The 20258-nt window shown below is 37.9% G+C and overlaps 1 pseudogene; it reads left to right on the forward strand.

The window, feature by feature from the left end:
- Positions 1-392: 392 nt before the first annotated feature.
- On the forward strand, positions 393-19164 carry LOC135222127 (uncharacterized; annotated as a pseudogene).
- Positions 19165-20258: the final 1094 nt, after the last annotated feature.

Genomic DNA, 20258 nt, shown 5'->3' on the forward strand with positions numbered 1-20258 from the left:
TGCTTGTGAAATGAAATCAACAGGTGTTGATGTTCCCAGCGAAGTCATTTCATGTTTTGCAATACTGTCTTTTTTAGGATGAGATCCCTAAATAAGAACATTGAAATGGATAAGAGAGTAAATCGTGCGAAAAAATGGAGAAGATTAAGAAATAGCATTTGTTTTTTTTATTAACTTGTTTTATGAGCTATTGTATCTATTAAATAAATTTTTGGTGTTGGTTTTAAGGAATTTAATGTTTTCTGAAGAAATAAGGAACATATAAGGAAACTGGCAACCGATATAGGAAATTTGGCAACACTCATTCTTTCAAGTGACGTCATGCGCAGAGCGCTCTTTTGGTAAACAACTCGGCAGACCTAATATACCTAGACCGTGTCCGTGGACCGTGACCGGGCCAAGTTAACATTAGCGCAAGGAAAGCACTAGCGGTAGGGTCAGGCGGCTCCTAGCTGGTCACTCATCTGCTTGCAGTTACTCCGAGATCACAGGCCTAGACGCGCAGACGGATCATAACCCGAGTGTGAGGACGGTGCGTTTTCTGCTGATTATCAGGATGTACGTATATACATAAGCTGCTTGTGGTTTTAGTAGGACATGTGCTGATAAGGAAATGGGCAGATGAAGATTTATCAATAATAAAACCGTGAGAATTATTTCAACAATGATGTGCGAAGTCAGACGATATCAGAAACTTATACTACTTTCTCTTTGAATCTTCTTCTAACCTTGCTCGATGGTTAAATTTAACTCAGAGTAAATTCCATTTCTTGCAGCTGACAAGCACATTTTATCCCTCATCTTAATGCTATGGGTACCTACACTGAATAATAACAGAGAGGAGACCGAAGAGGAGATAGAAGAGACGAAAATGCACGATGGAGCTTACAATTACCTGGTAGAAAAAAGTATATTTTAGTTTAACCAGACCACTGGCCCGAAGGATTAGATATTTTTACGTGGCTAGGAACCAATTGGTTACTTAGCCAACGTGACCTACAACATATTGCGGGATCCGAACCACATCGAGAAATGAATTTCTATCACCAGAAATAAATTCCTCTGATTCCTTGTTGGCAGAGCCGGGAATCGAGCCCGGACCTTGTGAACGATAGTCGAGCATGTAACCGACGCGTCCAACGAGGAATAGATTAACTGGTAGAAACATCAGTTAATAAGACTATTTAAAACCGCTAAACTGAAACAGAATGGACATGGTAACGAGTGATGGACTTGCAACACCTCACAAGCGAGATGATCGTCAAAAGAAAACCGCAGAAATGTTTAAGAAATTGTCAATAACAGGGCGGGGGGTGGGGTGCGGGTGCGGGGTGCGGACGTTAGGAAGTGACCTATGGAAGGTCACGTTCCCCAGATGGAAGAATTGACATCTTGGGCTACCCCATACCTATACCCCGTGGAGCGGCAAAGGCGTTTTCGTATCTTTGGCTCTGATATTGCAAAGTTGGAAATGCATAACGTAAGACATATGACTACTGCTTAGATATCAATGTTGGACGTTTTGTATATTACGACAGTATGCGGAAATCAAGCTAACCCCCCATCGGTATACTTAGCAGAGCAGTGAAAATTTTGGTCGTGAAACCAAAGACGAAGGAAATGTTATAGATAAATGTAAACACCGATTTATTTGTAACTATGAAGATTATAAAGGAAACCAAAACAATTATTGCTTTGGGAAAGTGATCGAATTTAAGATCCCTTGTGCACCGTAGGCAAAGCAAGAGCAAAATTTACCATAGATGATGATAGTACAGGATTTGATTAATGATCAGAGCGGGTATCGCAAACAATGCGGTTAGTACTGCCCCTATGTAATCGAGTCCTTCGAGACAGTACTGAAGAACATATCAAGCGATGAAAGGGTAAGAAGCTTCACAGCAACATTTTGAGAGAGGAGAGGAGGAACCTGACTGATAACATTGTGTATTAGGTTCTGTAATTAGACTATCTGTTATCCTCGTTTGGGAAACCACTAACCTCTGCTACCACATTTAGCTATTTGGGCACAGGCAATAAGGGTGAAAGATCATTTGAAAGTGAACTCGCAGAAGGGACGGGAAAAGAAAATTCGGGCGATGTTATGCTTAGCAAGGGTTGGGATTCAGATAGATTTCCATTTCATGTATGTTTCATTAAATCAGTTTTAGTCTATGGAAGGGAGTTTCTTTATAATAAGAAAACACGTTCTAGGCGTTTCAGAGTAATTGGCAGCTTTGCAGATAATACTCAGCATTGAATGGCACGATTATCCTCCTAAGTAAACTATGAATGGGATCTCTAACGATCAATATACTAACAGGTGGCGTTCTTTAGAAGCCCTACAGCCTGTCACAAGACGCCCACCTTTCCAGAGGTGAGGAAGGGCACGACTCTGTGTGGGCCACAGTTATGAAGGGAGAGCTAGGAATTGGCTAGGATGGTCGACAAAGGCAGGGCTGGTTGGAGGAACCTGGGAGAAGCCATTTTGCCACCCAGCGTTGGAGGAATCAGTCGTGTTGGGAATGATTCCAAAAGGTGTTCACCTTCAGGTTCTCAGCGAAGCCTTGCAAACCATCCCACATTTTATCATTTTTAAATGGTTGTGAGTTGAGACCCCACGACCATGACATCAACTCTGTCATTAAATGATTGTGAGTTGAGACCCCACTATAGTTGACCAATGACCATGACATCAACTCTGTCATTAAATGATTGTGAGTTGAGACCCCACTATAGTTGACCAACGACCATGACAATCAACTCTGTCATTAAGTGGTTGTGAGTTGAGACCCCACTATAGTTGACCAACGACCATGACAATCAACTCTGTCATTAAGTGGTTGTGAGTTGAGACCCCACTATAGTTGACCAACGACCATGACAATCAGCTCTGTTATTATTGCTTTTACCACAATGATGTTGGTGACAATAATTGGTGTTTCACTGTACGCAACATTAAGTGAGTGAATTAATTGGTAAATATACCCTTCTAGTGCAGGTGTAACATTGCAATGAGAGACCCAGCTGTACATTTTTTAATGAGGATATAAATAGAAAATGAAGTTTATGATCTCACACCTTCATTGACGACTTTTCCATATGCGCACACCCACTTGTCCATTTTCGACGAAATCGCTAGAAATACCGTCTGCCCACTAGACCTACGTCTTTCAGAAGACCTTGCTCTGTACACTATGGCTTCATTGCGAACTTAATTACGATTACATTATTTGGTCCTAGGAATCATTCATCATTGACAGATTGGAGCTGGGTAGTGAATGATGACTTTAGAGGTTGTAGGTTTGAGATGCACAGAAATGGGATGCAGGTAGTCAGAAAGTGACGCAAACGGGAAAGGTTGGAATAGTCATAAGCAGGCAGGCAGAGAGATTGCACAGACGGATAAGAATGCTACAGGTGAGAGAGAGAGAGAGAGAGAGAGAGAGAGAGAGAGAGAGAGAGAGAGAGAGAGAGAGACCTAATGGCTCCTCCAAGTTGCCGAAAGCAAGCTTAAATGGAGCGTGAGTGCAGTGGCCTATCACATGAAGTGTTCATTGAGAGGGACCTTTGCTTTTAAGGATATATATCATATTTCATTGAACAAAATTAGGAGAAGGGATGATTCATGAACTGCTGAATACTACATCACAAAAGTACACACGCACACGCACACTCGCTCTCTCTCTCTATAAATATACACTTCTACAGAATGTCACCTTAGTACAGGTGTAACATTGCAATTAGAGACACAGCCGTCCTTTTTTTGGTATTCCTTTTCTGTAAACGAAAACTGCTGAGACGGCTATTTGTGTGTCCGTCCACACCTATTCTGTCAGCCCTCAGCTCTTGAAAACGACTGACGCTTGAGGGCTGCATTTCGGTATGTTGATCATCCAACCTCCACCCATTAAACATGCCAAATTGCAGCTCTCTAGTCTCAGTAGTTTTTATTTTATTTAAGGATAAATTAGCCGCAATGATGCCAACAACACAGGCCACCACCATTATGTTCGCTGTTGATATATATACTGAGAAACTCTACATGAATCCCGTTTTCTTTCAGATGGCGAAGAAGTCGGGTCTGGGGTCCGACTGCGACCCGGACTGGTTCCTGACGGAGGAGCAGAAGAAGTTGAGGGACGACCTCATCGACCTCTGCAGAAGGAAGATACGTCCTCAGTCAGTAAGTTGTGAGAAGGAAAGAAACATCTGTCAGTCAACCGTCAGAACAACCAAGTGCCCTTTAATAAAGATATGAAGAAATTTACTCAAGTTTAAAAGTTGAAAAGAACATGACTACACCAAACATTCATATTCCATATCACTTCCCGAATTCCTTACCTTTTTGATGCAAATAAGCGGGATTAGATAGAATATGTGACTTGCATCAGAGTTCACAAATGAACGTAATGATACAGGATTTTCTCACAAACATATACACAGATAAGTTCTCATTTCCACTGCAAGCAAAAATGATTTTTTTTAACTAGTTAAAACGCTTCTTTCCTTCGTCATTGCAAAATCACTAATCTTCAGCTTAACCCCTCCTTCTGTCCCCCCCCCCCCCCCCCCCCCCCCCCCCCCGCCTCTCTCTCTCTCTCTCTTCCTAAATCTATCCACTCATCACTCGCATATTCTGATCTAAAGATGACCTCAACGTTGCTCCTTCCTCAGCATTATGTTCGCTGTTGATATATATGTTACGGTCATTTTGAGGAATTGGTCATTTTGCAAACTGCCCGGTCATTTTGGAAAATGACCACAAAATATCTGTCAGTATGCAAAATGCCCAAATAATTGTGGTCATTTTGGAAAATGACCAGAAGTTTGGTCATTTTGCAAAATGACTATTACCCCAATAGCTGCTGGTCATTATACAAAAATAAACAAATAGTAACTTAAAATTGATTAGGAAAAGTCTAAGTATTAATAAAGGTGTGTGTTTTTTTATTCAACATTAAAAACTTACATTACACATTACAAGTATATTAGAATATTGAAAAATGACCAGAAGTTTGGTCATTTTGCAAAATGACTATTAGTATCGTTGGTCATTTTGTAAAGTTACCCCAATAGCTGCTGTTCATTTATTCAACATTAAAAACTTACATTACACATTACAAGTATATTAGATATTGAAAGAAGTAAAACTGAACTTGAAAATTATTTCAACAATTATCAAAATTAGCATTATCTGACTTGTTTGAACAAGAGTTGCTGCATTTACATCTGCTGTTGCACAATACTTCGTTTTTGAAGCATTTACAGCGACTGCTCCGACATGACTGGATGCAGCTACACTTACTGATCCCCTGGCCACGTCCCATCGAGTCTGCAATAGCTACCTCTCGCAGACTGACTTCGCGATCCTTTATTACCTCTTCGAATGACAAATTTTTCAGCACATAAAGTGAACTGATTCCGACTGTACACCTGTTTAAGTAAACCATGTTTTGTTCCAAGTTTGTAAGTTCCGCCATCCATTGTCTCAGTTATAATTGCCTTTGCATTCGCAAACTCCGCTCGTCCACGGTCAACAAGTGGAATAGGAACCATGACAGTGTCCCCTGCAAGGGCTGGCTTGAAACGCTGTACTGATTTATCCTTCATTTTTTTAGCTTGCTTCTCTTGTTGTATTTTCGATTCCCTTCGTTCAGCCTGAATGCTACGATTTCTATTGCATAGGCAACAGAGCACAGGATCATCAACATTGTCATTTACAGTTGAACAACACTGACCAGAAGGATGACATGGAATGTTTTGACCACACGAGTTGCAATTTATGGAACAACTTTCAGCACTTCTCCCCTGTTCTACATTTTGATCCTCTTCATTAACTAAACAAAGTGCTTCTGCAAGCTGCTCCTCTGTCTCCATGCCTTCCATTATTTCTTCTGGTATGTTGACAGCAGAAATACCAAGATGAGCCTTTTCTCCGTACATGGCTTCATAAGGTGTCCTGCCAATTCCAGAATGGAAGCGCGTGTTTTTCTGCCACTGAACAAAGCGCAGTCCATTTGACCATTGTGTAGTGTTGTTATCTTTCAATCAGCAAGCGAGTATTGCTTCAACATCTCTGTTTGCTCGTTCCACGGAACCCTGTGATTGAGAATATCTTGGTTTCCCACATAGCCAGAACTTTTCTGATTACCTTATTTGAAAATTCTCTCCCATTGTCAGATTGAAGAATATGAGGGGCTCCTTTATCACAGAAAATGTCAACCAGGTGAAAAGCTACCTCCTCGGCAGTCTTAGTCTGTAGGGCTTGAAGGAATATCATCTTGGTCAAGTGATCCTGGTAATTGAAAATGAAACCGTACTTCCCATCTGGTTGACTCTGCATATCAATCAATTCAACCTGCAAAGACACAGTACAAGACAAAATTATAAGTAATGCAAATACATCATCATAATTATTATTGTCAGCAGAATTATTATTATTATTATTATTAGTAGTAGTAGTAGTAGTAGTAGGGTCTTGCATATAATTTATTACATTAAGGTTAGATTGGAAGGCTAGGAAATGCCTACAATAACTTAGTGAATAATAATGTTTGTTTGTTTCGTTACTAACCTGAGCTCGAGAATTCATGCTGTTCGAGACGATTGGCTTGACAACCACACACTTCCGCACACTACTTTTCTTTAGCTGACATTCCTCACAATACTGCAAGAACAGCGTTATCGGATCACGTGAAATGTTTGCATATTTTTCTTTGGTTGCCTTACACATACTAGTTCTTCCTCCGTGGCCAATTATGCGATGAATAGCTAGAAGTACATCAAACACATCTTCAGCACAAACGAATCGCAGCTGAGTTCCTTTCTTCTGCAACTTTTGCACGGTGGTACCCTCAATTGTGACCTCCAGTATTTCATATTTTTGTAACAAACGGTAATTCTGCTTAGTCTTCGTAGGATTAGATTGTTTAAGTTCATTCAGGCGACTAATTACTCGTTCGTATTCTTCCCGGGGAAATAAACTTGAACTATTTGTAGCTTTGTTTTCTTCAGACTCTAGAAGTTTTGTTTGGAAAAGACTTTTCTTACTTTCCATTGTAAAGGTTTTCAGTGTACAATATACTTGCAACAAATAAGTGATGAGAGAAGCACGAATATTTACGTCCTCGGCCGAACCTAAGTAGGAACTAACTGCCTGTTCAGACAAACATACACTTGCACACACACTTCGAAACATTTGTATCTACTTAGGATACTAATTCGAGCGTGTTTCAAGTTCAGTTTTAGTTCTTTCAATATTCTAATATACTTGTAATGTGTAATGTAAGTTTTTAATGTTGAATAAAAAAAACACACACCTTTATTAATACTTAGACTTTTCCTAATCAATTTTAAGTCACTATTTGTTTATTTTTGCATAATGACCAGCAGCTATTGGGGTAACTTTACAAAATGACCAACGATACTAATAGTCATTTTGCAAAGTGACCAAACTTCTGGTCATTTTCCAAAATGACCACAATTATTTGGGCATTTTGCATACTGACAGATATTTTGGTCATTTTCCAAAATGACCGGGCAGTTTGCAAAATGACCAATTCCTCAAAATGACCGTAACATATATACTGAGAAACTCTACACGAATCCCGTTTTCTTTCAGATGGCGAAGAAGTGGGGTCGTGGGGAGTTCTGGGGTCTGGGGTCCGACTACGACCCGGACTGGTTCCTGACGGAGGAGCAGAAGAAGTTGAGGGACGACCTCATCGACCTCTGCAGAAGGAAGATACGTCCTCAGTCAGTAAGTTGTGAGAAGGAAAGAAACATCTGTCAGTCAACCGTCAGAACAACCAAGTGCCCTTTAATAAAGATATGAAGAAATTTACTCAAGTTTTTAAAAGTTTAAAAAGAAAAAGAACATGACTACACCAAACATTCATATTCCATATCACTTCCCGAATTCCTTACCTTTTTGATGCAAATAAGCGGGATTAGATAGAATATGTGACTTGCATCAGAGTTCACAAATGAACGTAATGATACAGGATTTTCTCACAAACATATACACAGATAAGTTCTCATTTCCACTGCAAGCAAAAATGATTTTTTTTAACTAGTTAAAACGCTTCTTTCCTTCGTCATTGCAAAATCACTAATCTTCAGCTACCCCCTCCTTCTGTCCCCGCCCCCTCGCCTCTCTCTCTCTCTTCCTAAATCTATCCACTCATCACTCTTGACCCATCACTTGCATATTCTGATCTAAAGATGACCTCAACGTTGCTCCTTCCTCAGGTCGAGTACGACCAGAACTACACCTTCCCTCGTGAGTCATTGAACGCCTTGGCCGAGATGGGTCTCTTGGGGCTTGTCGTTCCCAAGGATCTGGGTGGAAGGGGAGAGAACCATGTGTGTATGGTCATGGTGGTTGAGACCATCGCCAGATATGGTTGCCCCTCTACTGCTATGGTATATAGTAAGTATATCCTTCCGCATCGCGTTGCTATGAGGATCATCAGTATCCAGGTATAGCACCCTTCCGTTCTTAATTAATGGAATAATCTTTGATCGAGATGGTAAATCGAACTGTCCTCAGAAGAGAATTTGGATTCTGAAATCTGTCATAAGGCTGCAAATCGGACCGACGATTTGATTTGGAATTCTTCATTCTAAAGACTAACATCTCCATATCTCTCTGGGTGGAAGATTTTGATACGAAGGTAGCCTGTGGCAGACTAATCCGATTAGTTTTGAATACAACAATGCATATTTCGCATCTATGAAGCGTCTGTGACAGCGCAAAGACCCAGTCCTGATGATAAAAAATATAAAGTTTCTTTTTCGATCTTTACACATCAAAACAGACGCAGTATATCAGTCTTTTCATAATTCTGATTGCCTTGTCGAGTTTAAATTTTCCTGCTACATTGTTTGTTACAGCTATGCATCTGTGGCCACTTGCATTATCACCACAAAATACCACGACAGTCTGGAGATCCGTCAACTCTTGAGTCGCCTTGACCGGGACAAATTGGTGGGGACCACTGCGTTTTCAGACCCAGCCACAGGTGAATATAGACTTCACGTGTTCTGAGGACTATTCCTCTCACTTTCAACAGTAATGATTTCATAATTGCCTCGCGTAACCTGAAACAACTAAAGACCAGCATTTTTCTTTCGTTGAACCAAGAAAAGTTTTCACTACACTGTACACGAAAGTTCGACGTCTGTCATTCTTATTTGAGCAGCTTCGAAATTAACCCTTTGAGGAGATTTGTAAAGAGACTTTCTTCATTTTCCCATAAATCATCTGATATTTACAATCATGTTGGATGTGTCAAAGTTACTATATGAGTTTGTCAACCAAAACCTTGAACATTTTTCATCTTTCTAAGGACATATCTTCGTCCTTTGATAAACCAAAGCACTCACAGTGAATGACCGTTCATAGGTGGGAACCTCTGGTACCAAATCTCTTGCAAAGCAAGGATGGTGGACGAAGAGACCATGCAAGTCTTGAAGTACGGTTCCTGGTGCACCAGCGCTGGTCACGCCGACTGGTACGCCGTTGGCATCAACAGTCCAGATTTTGATGGAGATCACACCAATCTGGCTCTTCTCATAGCCTACGCGGTAAGAGAATACGTTCTTGCTTTACAGTCAGCTGCTTTTCATGGATCGCTCCGCGAGTGTTCGTCGTCAGTACAAAGGCCCACCTTATTCTCTGTCCAATCGGATGGCTTTTGTCTGAAGGCTTCTCTTTGCTATTCTTTCTCACTGGAAGCATTTGGATGCTGCCTTCCGGTTCCATGTTCTAATTTTGAAACGATTGACCCTTTGTTATTTTTATAAACTGAATGACATTGCAGCCGGTTAGTTATTTTCCCACGATGAATATTTTTAATAGACATGCAGCCTTTATCATTAGCTTTTCATATGCGAGTTCGTATCACCTTATGTTTGATTTAATGAAATGGAATTTAAAGGCAGAATAACCCATGTTTAATGTATATAAATGTTAAAAACACCTAAACCAAATTACACCCTCATACACACAACCGTAAGTTTACTTCCATGCTTATATATACAAATATGCATATATATATATATATATATATATATATATATATAGATATATATATATATATACATATATATATATATATATATATAATATATATATACATATATATATGCACATATAGGCTATAGAGATTTCTTTGTTTATGCATGTATCACATACACACACATACACACACATATATACACACACACACACACACACTATATATATATCTATGTATATATATATATATATATACTGTATATATATATATGTATATATATATGATATATATATATAATATATATATATTGCATATATTTATGGTGTGTGTAGAGAGAGAGGAGAGAGAGAGAGAGAGAGAGTACAAACAATGGATTCATATGAACTTAATCATTCATATCCGTAATTCAATGGGGGCTATTTGCTCACCACACCAATGTAAGATTTTCGTTTGATTACAAAGAATTCGCTTCTAACCGGATTGATTCCAATTCCAGGATGAAGTCAGGGCATACAACGATGAATGGAAGGCTTTGGGAATGCACGGGAATATGTCTGGGCCTGTCATTGTGGAGGGAAAATTCAAGACACAGCGAATTATTGGGAAAATGGGCAAAGAGACTAAGCTGGTGAGAAAGATAAAATGTTGTACCCAAAAGTCCCGGAAGTTTTTGACTGGATAAAGATTAAATTCTGCGACATTATTTTTAGGAATCTTTTGAGAGAACTCAATACTGTAATCGTATTCAGTGGAAGAAGTACATTCTGTATATAAAAGGAGATCTTAGAACCATTCATTTTTCAGTAATCTCAGGAAATATATGGGTACATGCTTAAATGCCATTTTAAGATTGAAATGAGGTTTGAATTCATGATCAATATCCCAGTAATTATAACGTTATATTATCGAACAAAACCTATGTCTGCAACACAGAAAAAGCCTTCTCTACCTCCATTCAATTTGTTCTCACAGATTATAGATGAGATCGCCCCCCTGTTCAGTTTAGTAGCAGCTAGCTGCTGGAACGGCATCTCCATGGGGTGCATGGACCTGGCCAAAAAGCACGTCACCCGGAAGGCTCACGCCGACCTCGGTCTGCGCATCTGCGATTATGCCACCATACAGGTTCAGTAAAAACAAAAAGCCTTAAATATTCATTGTCTGTAGCAACGGTTTAATGCTGGAGTTTTCCTTTGTGGTCTCAGAAGGGAAGCAAGTTCTCTCCACTCTCCCGTGTCTCATTCAGTGTCTGATTGAATTTCTGTCTGGTTTTGGCTTGGTATCTGCTCTCTTCTTCTTCTTCTTCTTCTTCTTGGTGCTCTTGGCTCCGTTTCTTGATGAATTTTTGCTGTTTTTTTTTTTTTTTTTTTTTTTTTTTTGCGTTGTTTTTTTCCAGATTTTCTGGGTCTCTTTCTAATGCCTTTTCTTTATGATTCTTAAGATTTTATGGGTCCTCTTCTCTCTGTGCCTTATCTTGATGATGACCAAGACTTCCAGTGACTTCTTCTGTAACTGTTCTATAAGATTTTCAAGACTTTCTGAGTCGCCCTCTGTGCAATTAATTCATGATTTTCAAGATTTTCTGGGTCTTCGGTGCATTGTCCCATTTTCTGGAGACCTGTGTGAAGAAAAGGACTTTAGAATCAGTCTATAATTTCCTTACAGTGCATTATACAGTGTCCTATAAATATCCACAGAAGATTCGGCTGTAGACTGTATTCTAGCCTCGAGATCTTTATATACTATAAGTAGCAAGGCTGCTTCTGAACTCTCACACCTGTTTATGAAAATGTACTAATTATTTTCCTTGTTTTGACATCACCAGGACTACTTCGGGGAGAGCCTTGCCCAAACCAGCGCCTCCAGACTGCAGACTTTCCTGATGGCTCAGCGCCTGGATCAGGTGACAGGCAACTGCGACTGGGAGAAGCACAGCGACCCCAATTATACGCCAAGGTATTGTAAAGTATATGTTACGCTTGCTTCAGTATATGTTCGCTCTTTTATGTGAAGTGGGTTATATTCTCCTTTTTCTTATAGTTTTTTTTTCCTTTTAATCATTATCTTGAGTTTGCTTTCTTGTTTTGTTATTGTCTGTAGAAGCTGAATTTGAGTAGCGAGTTATTTATCTAACATTTTTTATATTCTATGGTTGTGGCTTATATAAACAGCTCCCCTCTATTCTTTGACTATATATGACACACACACACACACACACACACACACACACACACACATATATATATATATATATATATATATATATATATATATATATATATATATATGTGTGTGTGTGTGTGTGTGTGTGTGTGTGTGTGTGTGTGTGCATAGAATTACATGATATACATTCCAAGCATACTGTAGTACACATAAATCAACAAATAAGTAACACATCGTTCTCCATTACCTGAACGATCCATAACTATGTAAGATATAGTTTTTCATTCTTTTATTCTTATTTTCAGACTTCAGAATGAAGCCTGGATATGGCAAGTCAAATACATCGCCACTCAAACGGTTTACCAAGTTTCAGACAGAATGTTGCAGGCTTGTGGAGGAACAGGTTACAAGGTCTGTCAGACAGCTCCTGTCTCCTGACATTTCCTATGATCTAGAGGATATCTGTACCATTTTGAGTAATTCTTGTTTCAGCAATATCAAAGGCATTTTAAGGTGCCCATCTTAATTCAGGTTACATCAACTGCAAAGATTTGACCAGTTTTATGCAGGAAGAAGGGTCGTTCCCAAGACAATTAAAAAACTTTGAACTTAAAGTCAGTAATTCGGTAGAACTAGTTGGGAGACCCCATTAGAGTTCACCATTTAGACCATACCTTTATTTCTGTCCTTTGGATCCTGTGGTACTATTGACCCGGGGATGGCTATACAAGACATGAAACTTAGAGAATAAAAAGAACTATTAGGTAAAAGTTTTCCGCGCTTGTTTTACTGTGCTTCATGGCAGTCAAAGCAATAATGTATATATCCAACTTACCTCAATATGAATTACACAATTACTCTATAGTACTTCATCACAGAATCAAGTTTCATGCTTAAGCTTTTTCAAGATTCCTCTGATATATTTGTTATCACTTCTCGTGGAATTAGAAAAATAAAACCAGTAGCGACTGGCGTTTGCTTTCTCAATCGGCGATCTCTGTATATGCAAACTGTGCAAGGCCGAGGATACATGATTTAATCAAATTTAACTATATTTCAGATGGACCTGGGCCTTGAGCGCCTTCTACGAGATGGAAGAGCAGGTTGGTTGATGTCCCCTTCCAATGAGTACCTTCGGTCCATGATTGGCAAAGTCGTGCTTTTGGGCAAAGATTCGTTGATCCATGGTGAGTGAATTTTACTTTCCGGTCTGTTGTGTTAACCGTGGCGTCTCTCATTCGTCATGCTAGGAAAGACTCGGTGATAAAAGACATTTATATTAATTACTCATTTGTATTTGCTGATACGTACTAGTACATGACTTGATAGGTACGTTATTAGATTCATCAACACCTGATGATTATAATTTATGTTGCACATTAATCATTTCAAATGCTTCGGAAATACCAAAGTACCTTGATAAAAATAATTCTATATTTATTTTAGAGCATCAAAATCCGCTTGATGATGCTTCTTTACTAATCTACATTAATGAGGATGAATTGGTGGCTTTATATATATATATATATATATATATATATATATATATATATATATATAATATATATATATATATATATGTACATGTATGTATATATATATATATATATATATATATATATGTGTGTTAATATGATATATATATATATATATATATATGTAAATATATACATACATACATATATATATATATATATATATATATATATATATATATATATATATATTATATATATACATATATACATACTACATATATATATATATATATATATATATATATATATATATATATATACAGGGTGTCAATAAAGTCCCAGTACCATTACAAGTATTTATTGCCTGTAATGGTACAGGGACTTTATGAACACAATGTATATATTTATTAGTACACTGAATGGTTCCAAACATCAAGTGCAGATAAGAAATGCAAAATGAAATGTAAAGGACAAGGGACTATATTGCCAATAAACGGTACAATAAAGAGCTAAATTAACAAGAAAAATATTGTTTTGGACTGAGAAGGAACTCCAGTTACCTCAGCTATCGTAATGTCCACCTACAGGGAACAATCTGCTAACGATCGAGTAATCCACAACGAGGTCCAGAAGCTGAGCCTCGAGCAGAAGAGGGAACTGGCCCAGAGTCTGCTGGACGAAGTCGCTGCCAACGAAAAGGGCAAAGTGGCCAAACATCCCTTCCAGGACACAGACTTTGAGAACCCCTTCAATACTTGTCCCCCAACTGTCTGTGACAAGGTGAGCTAAATATCTTCTTCCTAAGGATCTATTCTGTTCCTCAAGGTAGTTTGTCAATTCAGTTCAAGCAAAGTATATCCTCAGGAGATATTTAGATCGTTTTGTTTTTTGAGGGTAAGCTGAAACACTTACATCAAGGACATTTTTTTTATTTAAAAAGTGACGACAATTTCGAAACATTAAATCATGTCAAGATGGGGTGATGACGGCAAAAATAGTTTTTATTTGATTATTTTTTTTTTAGATTTCTCCATATTTAAGAATTAGATTGCTACCATTCAGTCCATAAATCTTTCTCCTGGTTACAACAAAATTCACCTTCACGGAAGTTACCCTCTCAATACTGTTTTCTTTGAAAGAACTTTAAACGATTTGTAGAAAACTAAACATTTTTGCTATTTCAGAGGCATAACTCTCGTGCAGAACTCGTTGATAATTCTGCGGCCACCCCACACACTCCCCCTCACCCCCCCAAAAAAAAAATCTGTATGATATAGACTCTATGTGATAACAATTATATATATATATATATATATATATATATATATATATATATATATATATATGTATATGAATAATAAAGTTATAAGCCACGAAGGAAAGTGAAACAATGGAGTAGCTGCATAAATAAAGGCGTCAACTACTCCAGTGTTTCACTTTCCTTCGTGGATTATACCTTTATTTATAAATTTATCACGTTCCAAACTCTCATGATTCAGTTATACATATGCATATATATATATGCTAAGCTAGATGCACACATGCAAACACGCACTCATATTTCTATTTCTAAGCCTTGTTGGAGGAGTAATATAAACACATCTGGATCTCAGGGAGTCGAGTCAGCCGATGGAGTTCGTCACGAGGCAGCAATGAGCCCGGATTCTTGGATCACAGCAAAGTTGCTGACTTTCACCAGAATTGGCCAAACGATGGGCGCCTTTAAGTTCTCGCTTCCAAAGGACACCGACCATACAGGATGTAAGGCCGGGCAGTATGTAGCAGTAAGTAAAGTATTTAGTATACTTTTCTTATTTAAATATTACATGGAATAGATTCTAGATACTGTTAACATAAAGAGCATAATTCAAAGTTGTTGTTCATTATTGGGGGCCTATGAAATGTGTCTTTTTTAGTTTTTGTTCCTTTTCGGATTTAAGAAGTTCTAATTTCAACTTGGCCACAAAAGCAACCGACAGAGTTAAATACTCCTGCTCTTTTACTTAAAATTTATTAAATAAAATTTAAGATCTGAATAATTGGTGAAAATCATGCAAGATCCTGTTTACCAATATTTCACTTTTCAGTGAAGAATATATTTTTTTTATTGTCGCGTAACAGATCAAAGTTACCGCAGGCGGAAGGGACCATATCCGCTACTTCTCACCCGTTTCTTGCCCAGATGATTATGGCCATATCGATTTAGTGATGAAGTTCGAAACTCAAGGAATTATGTCCAAATATTTCTCGTCCTTGAAACCAGGTAGCGTCAATAGTTTCAACATTCCATTAAATGATGAATTATGCATGGAAGTTCACTACTCTACTTGCAATTTGAAATGCAACCTTCGCATTGGAATGTTCTTTTATTTAACTGACTGTTTTGAGCCTAATTCAAGCTTAAAATAAATTACGTTTGAGGTCCTTTCATCATTTTCTTCTTTCTTTAATCAAGATCTCAAGTAAAATGTTAAAGACTGACTGAGAGCGAAATCTGTAGGAACTCACAACCAATCTGGTGTTCCAGGCGACGCAGTCCTGATCCAGGGTCCCTGTGGAGGCTTCGAGTATGACCCGAACAAGCTGGACCAACTGACCCTCGTGGCCTCTGGAGGAGGAATCACACCTGGACTGCAGCTCATCAGGTCCATAATAAAAGATCCAAAGGACAAGACGAGAATCAAATTGCTCTACCACTCGGAGACCCTCGACGATGTTCTCTTCAAGAAGGAACTGGATCACTTCGCCGGTAAATATCCCATCATTTCGATCTGAATTTCACTACTCTATCTACTGCTGTCAGTTCTAAAGACCTCTGACATCTTTATCGCTATGAGTTGATGCTCTGTCTTACAGCCTCAGACTTTACGTAAATCTTTACTTTCCTTCGGTGTAAATCCTTGTGGTAAAATCTGGCGACAGCTCTGATTTGGTCACCAGTTTTTTGGTAGTGTTTCTCCCATTCTTTCTATTATTGCTGTATGTAGATGCTAATTTAATCATTTGGAACTTTTATAACTACTGCATTCTCAGAGCGATAGAAAAATACTGAAACGTATTTAAAAAATGCCATTCCTTCCTCAAGAGCCGAAGATGTCCTAAATGTTAAACTTTGGTGTAACAAGAGGATTCTGCCATTTTTTCCTTCCATCGTCTCTTCTCTCTCTCTAGAGAATATATTACAGTTTCTGTTTCTCTCTCCATTTACTTTCTTCCCTTTGTCTTCTCTTATTTCTATTCTTGCTCTCTTTTCCTTATTTAGGAGAAGTACGAAAACCACAACTTGGCAATGCCGTTCATGGATCTGAAACCTAATTTTGAAAATATATATCCAACCCAGCGCATTTCCTAATGAAATATTATTGTCCTTAACTGCAGCCCAGGACGAACGTCTTCAGATTGTCTACACTCTGGGATCTGCCCCAGAGGACTGGGAGGCAGAGGAAGGATTTATTGATACACAGATGATTGACAAACACGTCCCAAAGCCCAATGGCTTGAAACAGAAGGTGAGTATTTTAATGATATAGTTTTCAACACACAAAGTGAGTATTTCATGCAAATATGCTACTGAAACGAATAGCTAGAAATGTAAACTTTTTCTTAAACATATGTTTACCGATTTCAGTGGCTTTAAATACTGGAAGTCGGTTATAATATCTAAATAATATGGCAACATCTTGAAGCTCTTGATGGACAATGTTTAGTGCATGTCAAACAATTCTCCTCCTACTTTATATAATTTATTTATATTTCTATCTAGTGACTTATTAATTTGTTCATTTATCTTTGTTTTCTAATGGCTTATCTCTTGTTGCCTGTATTTACTATCACCTTCTGCTGTTACTTTTTCTAATGAACGCCATATTCTTTGGAAGCTTGAATTTTAAGATATTGACCTCTGCAAGCCTGTTCCTTATGAACAGGGATCATCTCCTGAACAACGACAACAACAACAACAACAGTACTACTACTACTACTACTACTACTACTACTACTACTACTACTACTACTAATAATAATAATAATAATAATAATAATAATGATCTGTAAATGTTCAAGTATAAGGGACATTCCTGGTGAAAGGTGGATAGTTAAAAACAGTTTTTCTAGCATATTTAGCTTTTTTTTTTCTTATCACGATACGCCTCTGTACAAGTAGACTTGCTCAGAAAATGCTACGATCAAGAGTATTTAAAGAGAAACGATCAGTTGTATGTTAAAAAGAGTTACTTGAAATCACTGATGACTGAGTCTTGAGTCTTTGTATGGTACAGAATTCTGATCTATGATAAACAGCGGGCTGGAGAGAGGGTACTTTATACGTGCATGTTCTGATTCTAATTAGCCAAACTAGATAATGTTGCACGATTTTCATGAATTTCTTATCTTTCCTTCGTTGAAATCCTGTGCAACCAACTCGAGGGAAAACCGATCGATCGATAATCTTCTTCGTGGACTGACTTTCCAGATCGATGATGTGGAGGCCCCACGATGGTCATTTCGTGCCTGCACTCTCTGAAGTCGCTGCGTTTCCCGTCTCAGGACATCTTCGTCTACGGACCCTTCGGCACCGAGCTCGTCAGGTCTGTCTTTGGGAGAAACACGAAGCTTTCGGGGCATTCCTGCAGCGACCTCTAGTGGAGGGGGTCACTCGAAGAAGAATTCTGAAATGTCCCATTTTAGCGAAAGCTTTCGCAAAATAAAAAATAAAAACATTTCTTGTGCGGTTATCGCTTTACCCTTCATTTATCGTGCATATTCAGATGTTTCTGAAAGAATTTGAAAAAGAATTGTTCTTCACGTATTTTCATTTGAAAGTCTGTGAACTGTCTGTTCTTGTGACCGGAGGCAGTTGTCTGGAAACTATACAGGATGACGATGGTTTGCTGTCTGTTCCGCTGATGCAAGTTCGTTTTATGATAGAAATTAGAAAAAGGGTTGAAAAAATGGAGAAGATAGTACAACCAGTTGCATTCGCAAGTGGGTCGTGCTAGATGCCATAGTTGGATTAAGGCAGCCACGCAATGAGAGCGTTTTTTGTTTATTGGAATGGAATGGAATATGCGATTCAGACAAACAGCCAGGAGCTGGGATCCACAGGGTCATTCAGCGTTATGATGAAAATAAATGAAAATGGAAATGATATAAATAATGAGTTTATAATAGACACTCCAAAGGTGAATGTCAACAAAAGGTAAAAACGAAGAGAATTAATTTCTAATGGAATTAAAACTGCCGTAAATAATATAAACAAGATAGATCTATACGGAGTAATAAGATATTTTCCATTCTTTGGGTGCTGTCGTATTGCATTGCGTATGGATGCAATCTTACATAATTTTCGAATAGCCAACATATCCCATTTCATTTCTCCGCAATTATTTCCCAAAGGTTTCCAACTTGTAGCAATTTCGTAAGAGCTGCAACGCACATGAGGCTATAATAAGTCAGTCATCTGATATGACAAGTTTCGAACTGCAGATGTATAATCTTTTGTACGTATGAGATCGCATGCCGTAGATTATCAAATGCACTGATATATATATATATATATATATATATATATATATATATATATATATATATATATATATATATATGTATATATATATATATCGAGCTACAATGTCCTTTAATATCTAATTCGCTCAACCTCGAAATTATATATTTTTCATATATGCTTAACCGAAGGGGAATTTTTTCTCGATAATAGACTTGCCTGGACCAGGATGCAAACCCATGGATCCTTTCAAATCCAGGAACGTCAGTGAAGCTTTTACCTACTCGATATATGTATATGAATCACGGAAATGTGATATGACTTATATATATATATATATATATATATATATATATATATATATATATATATATACATATATATATATATATATAATATGTATATATATTCTTATAATGTAAGTTTTGTAATGAAATTATAATTTTGGTAATATGATTAATTCACCTCAGAAACTGTGTATCATGTTATGAAATGTATGTTTTTGTGTTCAGATTCCCGCATTTAAAGATAACACATGTTAAGTAGTGTAACTTTTCATTTTTAAACGTACACAAGGCGGAGAGACTAAAAACGTACGTAAGACAGAGAGAAAGAGTAACAGAGGAGGGTTGTTTTTCACATCTTGAGAATACCTTAACTAAGCTATTTTTTTTATAGTTCCAATCTGGCCTGTAACTCAATAAGGGGCCCTTGTTCATAGAAATATGCAAACATAGCAAAAGAGGCCCCATACTCAATATCCCTATAGAGATGACGTAATTTGTTTTTGTCTTGCTAACTGCCCATATGCCGATACGCATATGGAGATAGAGAACTATTCATTCGATCTTGAGACCTAGCCGCTGGTGTGAGGGACAGGATCTCTCTCTCACTCTCTCTCAAAGCTCTCTCTCTCGTGCTCGCTCGTTCGCGAGTGTTTCATTAACGTAATAATGTAACTTGCATTTGTATTTGAGAAGGTCACTCATATAATTCTTAGTAAAATATGTGTTGTTTGTGGAATCTGGACATTGTATTATTTCTAATAGTTTTGTCAAGGCGCCCACGAAAGTGTAAAAGTGTGTAACA

The sequence above is a fragment of the Macrobrachium nipponense genome, chromosome 20 (assembly GCF_015104395.2).
Source record: "Macrobrachium nipponense isolate FS-2020 chromosome 20, ASM1510439v2, whole genome shotgun sequence".
NCBI classification, from domain to species: Eukaryota; Metazoa; Arthropoda; class Malacostraca; order Decapoda; family Palaemonidae; genus Macrobrachium; species Macrobrachium nipponense.